Here is an 8,661-nt window from a genome sequence, read left to right on the forward strand (position 1 = left end):
GAGAAAGGCAACAGGAATTGTCCAGGATCATGCAGTTAGTCACTAAGCATGAGATTTCTAACCCAAATATCTTGACTCCAAGGTCAGTTCTTTTTCCGTCATGCTCTCCTCCCCACCCCTTACTCTCCTTGGGTTCCTTTACCTTTGAATCTCTCCCTCACCCAGGGTTTCCTGCCTCTGTTCATCGTCTCCATCGTGCTTGCTCTCTTTCTCTCTGTATCTTTGGCTCCTGTCTCTGTCTCTCCCTGTCTCTCCCTGTCTCTCCCTCTCCTCTTTCTATCATCACCTCCCCAAAAACCTTTTCTCCTTATTATAATTACCACCCGTAAACAAGTGGTCATTTCTCTGTCCCCTATTATGATCATGATCATAGTTTTGGAGCTTATAGAAACCCGCAGGTCCATTGAGCTGAACTCCATTATCATAAAACAGTATGATTCAGTGACTTCTCCAAAATCTCAAAGCTTTGTCCGCAGCCAATATGAGATTTAAGCTCAAATAGTCAATTCCAAATATAGTGCTCTATTCACTAGGAAACCTGCCTTCCTTACCCTACTGTTGACAGGTATTCCTTCCCTTTACATCTTTCCCTCACTGGCAGTCTCTTATTTCTTCTTCAGTTTCCTCCATAATCGGTTCTTCTATCATACCTTGATCATTACCATGTGGTTCTCTCTCTCCTGTTTCTCTTACAGTATCTCTGTGGGTTTCTCTTAATATCTATTATTTTCTCTTTATCTTTTTATCATTCTCTTTATATCTCTCTGTCTCTGTCTCTCACTATCTTACTGTTGCTCACTCTATCTCCTCTCTATCTCTTCCTCAAAAGCCTTTTCTCCTTACTCTAATTCCAGTTCCTAAATAAGTGGTCTTTTCTTTATTCCCTTTCATGACTATACTCATGCATTTAGTGATGGAATTAACACAAGGGTTTACTGAGTTCAATTCTATCATATTATAACAGAAGAGAGAAATTTAGACATGCAAATACTCAACTCGCAGCAGAGTGCTCTAACCACTAGGACAACAAGCTGGCTTCTTCTACACCTGCCAGGTGCCTCTGCCCTTGGCCTCTGCCCTCTCCCTCACCTGAGCTCTCTTTTCTCTCCTCCTCATTTTCCTCCATAATAGTTTCTTTTATCACTCTTAATATCTTGTGTTTCTGAGTGCATGTGTGCATGTGCACATGTGTGCATGTGTGTGTCTATGTCTGTTTATGTCTGTATGTTTGTCTCTGTCTCTCTTGCTCAAATTGTCTCTGGTTTTCTTTGTCTATATCAGTGCCACTCTCTAACTTTCTCTCTCTATATCTCTCTGACTCTATCTGTCTCATTCCATCATTTTCTCTCTCTGGTTCTATTGTTCTCAATCCCTCCCTTTTCCCTCCTTCTCTATTTCCTCCTCAAAAGCTTTTTTTTTCTTCTAATTCTCCCTCAGTAATAACTGGTCAGTTCTTTTGCTCCCCATCATCAATATGATCAAAGATTTAGAGATGGAAGGAAGCCTCAGGGCCATTAACTCCTATGCTATTATAGTATAACAGAGAACAGAGGTTTAGACCCTCTACCTGAATTGGCCAGGGTCAAACACTTACTAAAAATGTAAAGGAGGATTTGAACTCAGGTCATTGAACTATTCAGAAGAGTCTACTAGGAAACCTTGCTCTTTTTCTCTATATATTTCCCCATATCCACAAAATTACATTTCTTATGGACACTTGTTTCTATCTTCTCTTCCTCAATGCCTGGTTCCCTCTAATTCTATCTCTCTCTATTCCAAACTTAATTACAGGTAGACCTCCTTTTTCTCTCTCTGAAATCTGGAGGATGCTGGAGCTGGAAGATCATTAGATACCACTAAGTGCAGCCCCATAAGTTTACTGAGATGAAAACTGAGGCTGACAGTGGTTAAGGTACTTCTACAATGTAAGACACATTGTCAGCACCAGATATGAAACTGAAATTCAGTCAACTCCAAGTAAGGTGCTAAAACCACTACAACACCTTGCTGCTTTGCCCCACATTTCTCAAGGGTCCTATCCGTTTACAGCTTTTCGTCTCCTTTCCGAATTGCTCACTGTCCTCTAAAATGTCTCTTCCCTAATTCCTTTGCCCTTTATCAAGAAGTTTTCTTTCTTTTTTTCCAGTTTCCCTCTGTGTCTCTGTCTCTTTCAGTGTCTACGTATCTGGTTCTCTGCTTCTGTGTCTTGACTTTTTTCTGATTCATTCTCTCTCCCCCCCTCCATATACATATACATATATATATATACATATATATATATAGTTCACCAGCCTCTTCTTTTTCACTCCCCTCTCCCCCTGTCTCTTTCCTACTTATAAGCTTTCTCCCCTTACTCTCATTTTAACCCAATTATAACTGGCTTTTTATTATACTCTCTATCACCAATATTGTCACAGACATAGAGAAGGAAGGAATCTTAGGGGCCATTGAGTCCAACTCCATTTCATTATAACAGAATAAATAGAGGTTTAAACACTCCAAGTGAGGTGCCGAGTTTCAAATGCTTATAAAGAATGGAAAGTAAAATTTCCATTCAGGTGCCAAAGACTTCAAAGAACAGACCACTAAGGGATATAGCTGCATGACACACCTTCCCAGGTGGCCATTCTCTGCAGCTGCCCCTCCTACACCCCCTCTGCCTCTGATTCTTTCTCCTCCTACTCCAACTGCAGAATAGCTTTCTTTATTCTCTGGGCCACCATTAATGTCACTGAGTTTTAGAATCATTAGACATCATCAAGTCCAACCCCATGATTTATTAGACAAAAAAGTGAGGCTGACCAGTGTTTAAGAGGAACAGAACATGTCAGCAGCTCTGGTGGGATTTAACTCAAAGAGTCAATTCCAAGCAAGGTGCTCTGTCCACTGGGACATGTACCTGGCCTCTTCTCCACATGCCAAGGGTCTCTTCTCTATGCATCTCTCCCTCACCTGTGTTCTCTTCGATTAGTTATTTCCCTCCATAATGGCCTCTTCCCTCACTCCACTGCTCAGTGTCAGGTGGTTCTCACTCTCTGTCTCTCCATCTCTATGTCTCTTTTCTCTGACCATACCTACCTCTGGGTTTCTCTCAATATCTCACTGCCACTCTCTCTGTCCTTATCCCTATATCTCTTTCTCCTGTCTACATCTCCCTCTTTCTTTTTCTCTCTCTCATTCTCTCTCTCCCTGCCTCTTCTTTACCTTCTATCTCCTCCTCAGAAGATTTTTCTCCTTATTTTAAGTCACACCATGAATAAGTGGTGTTTTCTTTTCCCCCTATTATCACTCTGATCATAGACTGAGAGCTGGAAGGAGCCTGAGGGGCCACTGAGTCCAAACTCATTTAATTATAATAGAAGAAATAGAGGCTTAAACACTCTAAGTGAACTACTGAGTTTCAATTGTTATAAAGAATATTAAGGACTGAAACTCAGGTGCCTAAGATCAGACCACTGAGGGGCATAGCTGGGGACATACATATTCTTCCCACTGCCCTTCCCAGTGGCCCTTCTCTGTATCTCTCCCCTCCTAATGCCCTCCTCCCTCTAAGTCTAACTTTCTTCTCCTACCCCAATTCCACAAGGGCTGTCTTTTCTCTCACCCCCATAAGATCACTGAGCTTAAGCATCATTAGATGCCATCAAGTTCAGTCTTTTAGGATTTTACTAGATGGAAAACTGAGGCTCACAGTGGTTAAGTGACTTCTCCAGAGTAAAAAGCTTATCATTAGCTGATGTGGTATTTGAACTCTAATACCCAATTCCAGGTACAGCACTCTATCCACGAGGAAAACAAGCTGGTTTGCCTGATGCTCGTTAGGTGTTCCTTCCCTTTGTATCTCTCCCTGGCCTTTGGTCGCTCATCTCTGTTTCCTCTCTTCCTCCATAATTGTCTCTTTCATCACTCTCTTGCACATGATTTTCTTGCTCTCTGTCTCTCTCTCTTTCTATGTCTTTCTCTCTTTCTGTACCTTTCTCTGAATTTCTTTTAATATCTCACTGCCACTCTCTATTCTCATCGCTCTCTGCCTCCCCTCCATTACCCCATCTCTGCCTCCTTTTCTCTGTCTCTTGCTCAGAAGCTTTTCTTCCTTGCTCTAACTCCCAGTCAGTAATATCAGATCTTTCCGTTTTCTCCTGATAATCAATATGATCATAGCTTTCAAAGGCACCCTAGGGGCCATTTGGGGCCGGAGGCTTAGACACTAAATGAATTCCCAGGGGCCAAACATCTAATAGAATGTGAATTAGAATTTGAATTCAGCTCATTCTCTCTTCCTAGAAGAGGTGGCTAGGAGATCTGACTGTTGGGATCTACATACTTGCCCCACTGCACACACTCTGATTTCCTGTGGACATTTCTTTCTTTCTCTTTCTCATCCTCAATGCCAGATTCCCCCTAATGCTATCTCTGTCTATTCCAAACTTAATCCTAAGTGCACATCATTTTCTCTCTCTGGAATACAAAGCATCATAGAGCTGGTTTTTCATTAGGCACCATCAGATCCCACCTAATACATTTATTGAGGAGAAAACAGGCTGACAGTGGTTAGATGTCTTCTCCAAAGTAACAAGGCTTGTCAGTAGTCAATGTGGGATTTAAACTCAAATAGTCAATTATGAGTATAATGCTCTATCCACGATGAATTCTAGCTGGTTCACCCTATAACAAAGAAGTGGCCCTTCCGTGTCTGTGGTCTTCATTCTTCATTCTTCATTTTTCATTCTTCATTCTTCAGAGAAGAAAACTGCGAGAGATTAAATACCTTACCCAGGCAACCTACCTGAACAGGATTTGAACTCCAGTACTTCTCACTCCAAATTCTAGTGCTCTTCTTTTCTTATCAGGCTGCCTTCTGGACTTCTCCATCAGGCCCCAGGAGTCTCCTCTTCCTGTAAGATATCTTCTGACCTGGAATTCACTCCTCAGAAAAACCATCAGACCCTGGGACATCTCCCTCAGAATGGATGGCCCCTCCCAGAACCTCCCTTTATGGGGGGCTCCCATGCCACCCAGCTCTACATTTCCTACAGGATACACTCAGGACATCTTCATCTTGGCCTCCCCAGAGCCACACTCACTGTTCAGCTTCCTTTACTATTCTGGCTTCCTCCACTGGAAGGTACTACCCTGGGGGCACAGATTCTATTTGTTTCCTTATGCTTGCATTCCCAGGGCAAAGCAAATTGCCAGGTGCGTGACAAGCTCAATAAGTGCTTGTTGAATAACTGGCTAAATCTATCTACTAAGTCCCTTGCCTCTCTCCCAACTCCAAAGGATTGGGCCTCTGCCTATTTATACTCCCTATACTCTGGCATCTTCCACACTTCTTTGTCAATTACCAAGAGGCCTTTTCTTGCATAGTCTGTTACCTTTATCTTTATGTCACTAATCCAGTGTTGTCTCCTCTCCCCCCCCCCTCTCTCTCTCTCTCTGTCTCTCTCTCTCCTCTGTCTCTCCCTCTCTCTCTGTCTCTCTCTCTCTGACTCGAACCACCTACATTACTGTCATGTCCCACAAGCCCTGCTCTCCTTCCTTTTCCTCTTTCTCTTTGCCTTCTCTAGAAAATCCCTTCCTGCTGTCTCTCTGCCCTCCTAAAAACCCATTGTCTTACTCTTAATCCCAACGAATGATATATGGAATTTTCCCTGACTCTATATCCCATAGTGACAGACATTAGAAGCTGGAAGAGATCTTTTTTAGGCTATAGATTCCATCCCCAGCCTTGAAAAGCACAGGAAAAGAGAGGCTTGGACAATTTAAGTGACCTGCCCAGCCCTCCAGTATCTCTGCCAATAAAACTCCAAACGGGGTCACAAAGAGTTTGAAACTACTAAAATGACTGAACAACAAAACCAGCATCAAAGAGCTAACAAGAGTATGTGCAAGGCAGAATTGAGCCTCAGGTAATGATGCCTTCTGTGAAACACACCTTCTACACAGCCCCCTTTCCAGGAGTCCCTTCTCTGAGTCCCTGTCCTCACTGATACGTGATTTCGTCCAATTCTCTTTGCCTATTTTAATCCCAAGGTGGCATCCTTTTCTCTTGCTGGTACCCATAGGATCATAGAGCTAGACTGTCATTAGATACCATCAATTCCAGCCCCATGATTTTACTGAGGAAAACATCTAGTCTGACACTGGTTAAGGGACTTCATTAGAGTCAGGGTGCCAACAGATAAAGTAAAATTTAAATTCAAACTATAAACACAAAGCATAATGCTGTAGCCTCTATGACTCTCTTGCCACCTCTCTCTCTCTCTCTGGTTCTCTTTTTCTATCTCTCTGTTTCTCTGAATTTATCTCTGTCTCTGCCTTTCTGTTTCTCTCTCTCCCCCTCTCCCTTGTTCTCTCTCATTCTGCCTCTCCCTCTTTCTTTCCCTCACTCCCTCCATCTCCCTCTTCCTCCTCTCTCCATCCTCCTCACAAGCTTTCTTTTCCTTGCTCCTATTCTCAGCCAGTAATAAGGGGTCTTTTCTTTTACTGTCTACATTTTTCTTTCTTTTTCTGTCTCTGTTTCTCTCTTTTTTTTTAAAGCAATTGGGGTTAAGTAGCTTGCTCAAGGTTACACGGCCCATTATTTCTGGGTGTGGTGCTAAGTATCTGAGCCCAGATTCAACCCCCAGGTCATCCTGACACTGGAGCCGGTGTTACTCGCTGAGCCACCTGGCCACCCCTAAGCAATTGGGGTTAAGTAACTTGCTCAAGGTTACACGGCCAGGTGTTTCTGGGTGGGTGCTAAGCGTCTGAGCCCGGATTTGATCCCCAGGTCATCCCGACACTGGAGCTGGTGCTCTTACTCACTGTGCTACCTGGCCACCCCTCTCTCTTTTTCTTTGCCTAACCCACTTTCTTTTTCACTCTCCCTTTCCCTTTCCTTCCTCCTTAAAATCTTTTTTTCTTCCTTATTCCAATTCTTCCTCATTAATCAGTGGTCTTTTTTTCTTCTCTTTCTCATAAGTATTATCACAGATTTTGAACTGGAAGGAACCCTAGGGGCCACTGAGTCCCACTTCATTATACTATAACAGAAGACAGTGGCTTGGACACTCTGACTGAATTGCCTGGGATCAAACATTTATTAAAACTGTGAACCCAGGACTTTCATAGACAGTCCACTGAGAGACCTAGATGTGCATGGGTACATTCCTCCTACTCCCCTAGTCAGTGTTCCCTCTCTGCAAAGCTCTCTTCCTGCATGCCCTATTTACTCTTCTCCTGACTCAATCCCAAGGCCAATCTTTTCTCTTTCTGGCAAACATAGGATCATGGAGTTGGAGCGTCATTCAATGCCATAAAGGCCAGCCCGAAAATTGGGCTACCAGTAATTAACTGACTTCTCCAGAATGACAGAACTTGTCAGCAGCTGATGAGGGTTTTATATTAATCAAATCCACATACAGTGCTCTAATCACCATGACTCCCATATGGCTTCTTCTATACCCACCAGCTGGCCCTGACCTTGGTGTCTCTTATCTCTTCCTCATTTTCCTCCGTGATGGTCTCTTCCATCTCTCTCTTGATGTTTTATGATTTTATGTGTGTGTGTGTGTCTCTGTGTGTGCCTAACACTGTCTCTATGTCTCCCGCTGTCTCTGTATTCTTTTTCTTCATTACTACCACTCTCTAATTTTATCTCTATATATCTCTCTGACTCTCTATATCTCTCATTCTATCATTTTCTCTCTCTCATTCTATATCACTCTCAACCCTTTCCTTTCCTTCTCCTTCACTCTATCTCCCTAGAAGCTTTTTTCCTTCTTCTAATTCCCACTCAATGATAACTGGTTGATTCTTTTGCTTTCCATCATCAATATGATCAAAGCTTTAGAGCAGGGAGGAACCCTCAGGGCCACTGAGTCCTCCTCCACTAGAGAGCCGAGGTTTAGACACTCTAGCTAAATTGCACAGGTTCAAACACTTATTAAAAATGTGAAATAGGGAATGAACTCAGCTCATTTGAACGCCTCAAAAGAGTCTATGAGTAAACTTTGCTCTTTTACTCTATATACCTCCTCAATCCACAAACTTACATTTCTAGTAGACGCTTCTGTCTATCTTCTTCTAATCCCTGATGCCTGATTACCTCTAACTCATTCTATTCCAAGCTTAATTACAAGTAAATATCCTTTTCTCTCTCTAGCATCCAGAGGATCAGAGAGCTGGAGTGTCTTTAGACACTATCAAATCCAACCCAATAAGCATATAATGAGGAGAAAATTAAAGCTGACAGCAGTTGACTTCTCCAGAAGAACAGAGCCTGTCAGCATCTATGGTAGAATATAAGCTCAAAGAGTCAGTGCCAAGTATAATGCTTTAACCACTAGGATAGCTAGATGTTTTGCACCATATTTCCCAAGGGTCCTATACTTTATATCTCTTCATGTCCTTCCTCAATTGCTCACTACCCTACAGATTTCCTACATTCCTTTGCCCATTATCAAGGGATTCCCCCTCTCTATGTTTCTCTCTACCAATCTCTCTCTTGTTATCTGTCTCAGTTCTTTGTTTCTGTCTCTGCAGCTCACAGATTTTCTCTCTCTCTCTTCTGAGTTTCTCTTAATATTTCATTGTCATTCTCCATCCTTATCTATGTCTCTCTCTGTCTCAGGTCTAAATCTCTCTCTGTCTTTCTTTCTCCCATTTTTTTTCTCCCTT

Source organism: Petaurus breviceps, unplaced genomic scaffold (genome assembly GCF_028583685.1).
Source record: "Petaurus breviceps papuanus isolate PSGF00001 unplaced genomic scaffold, PetGlider_PUasm1.0 532, whole genome shotgun sequence".
NCBI lineage: Eukaryota > Metazoa > Chordata > Mammalia > Diprotodontia > Petauridae > Petaurus > Petaurus breviceps.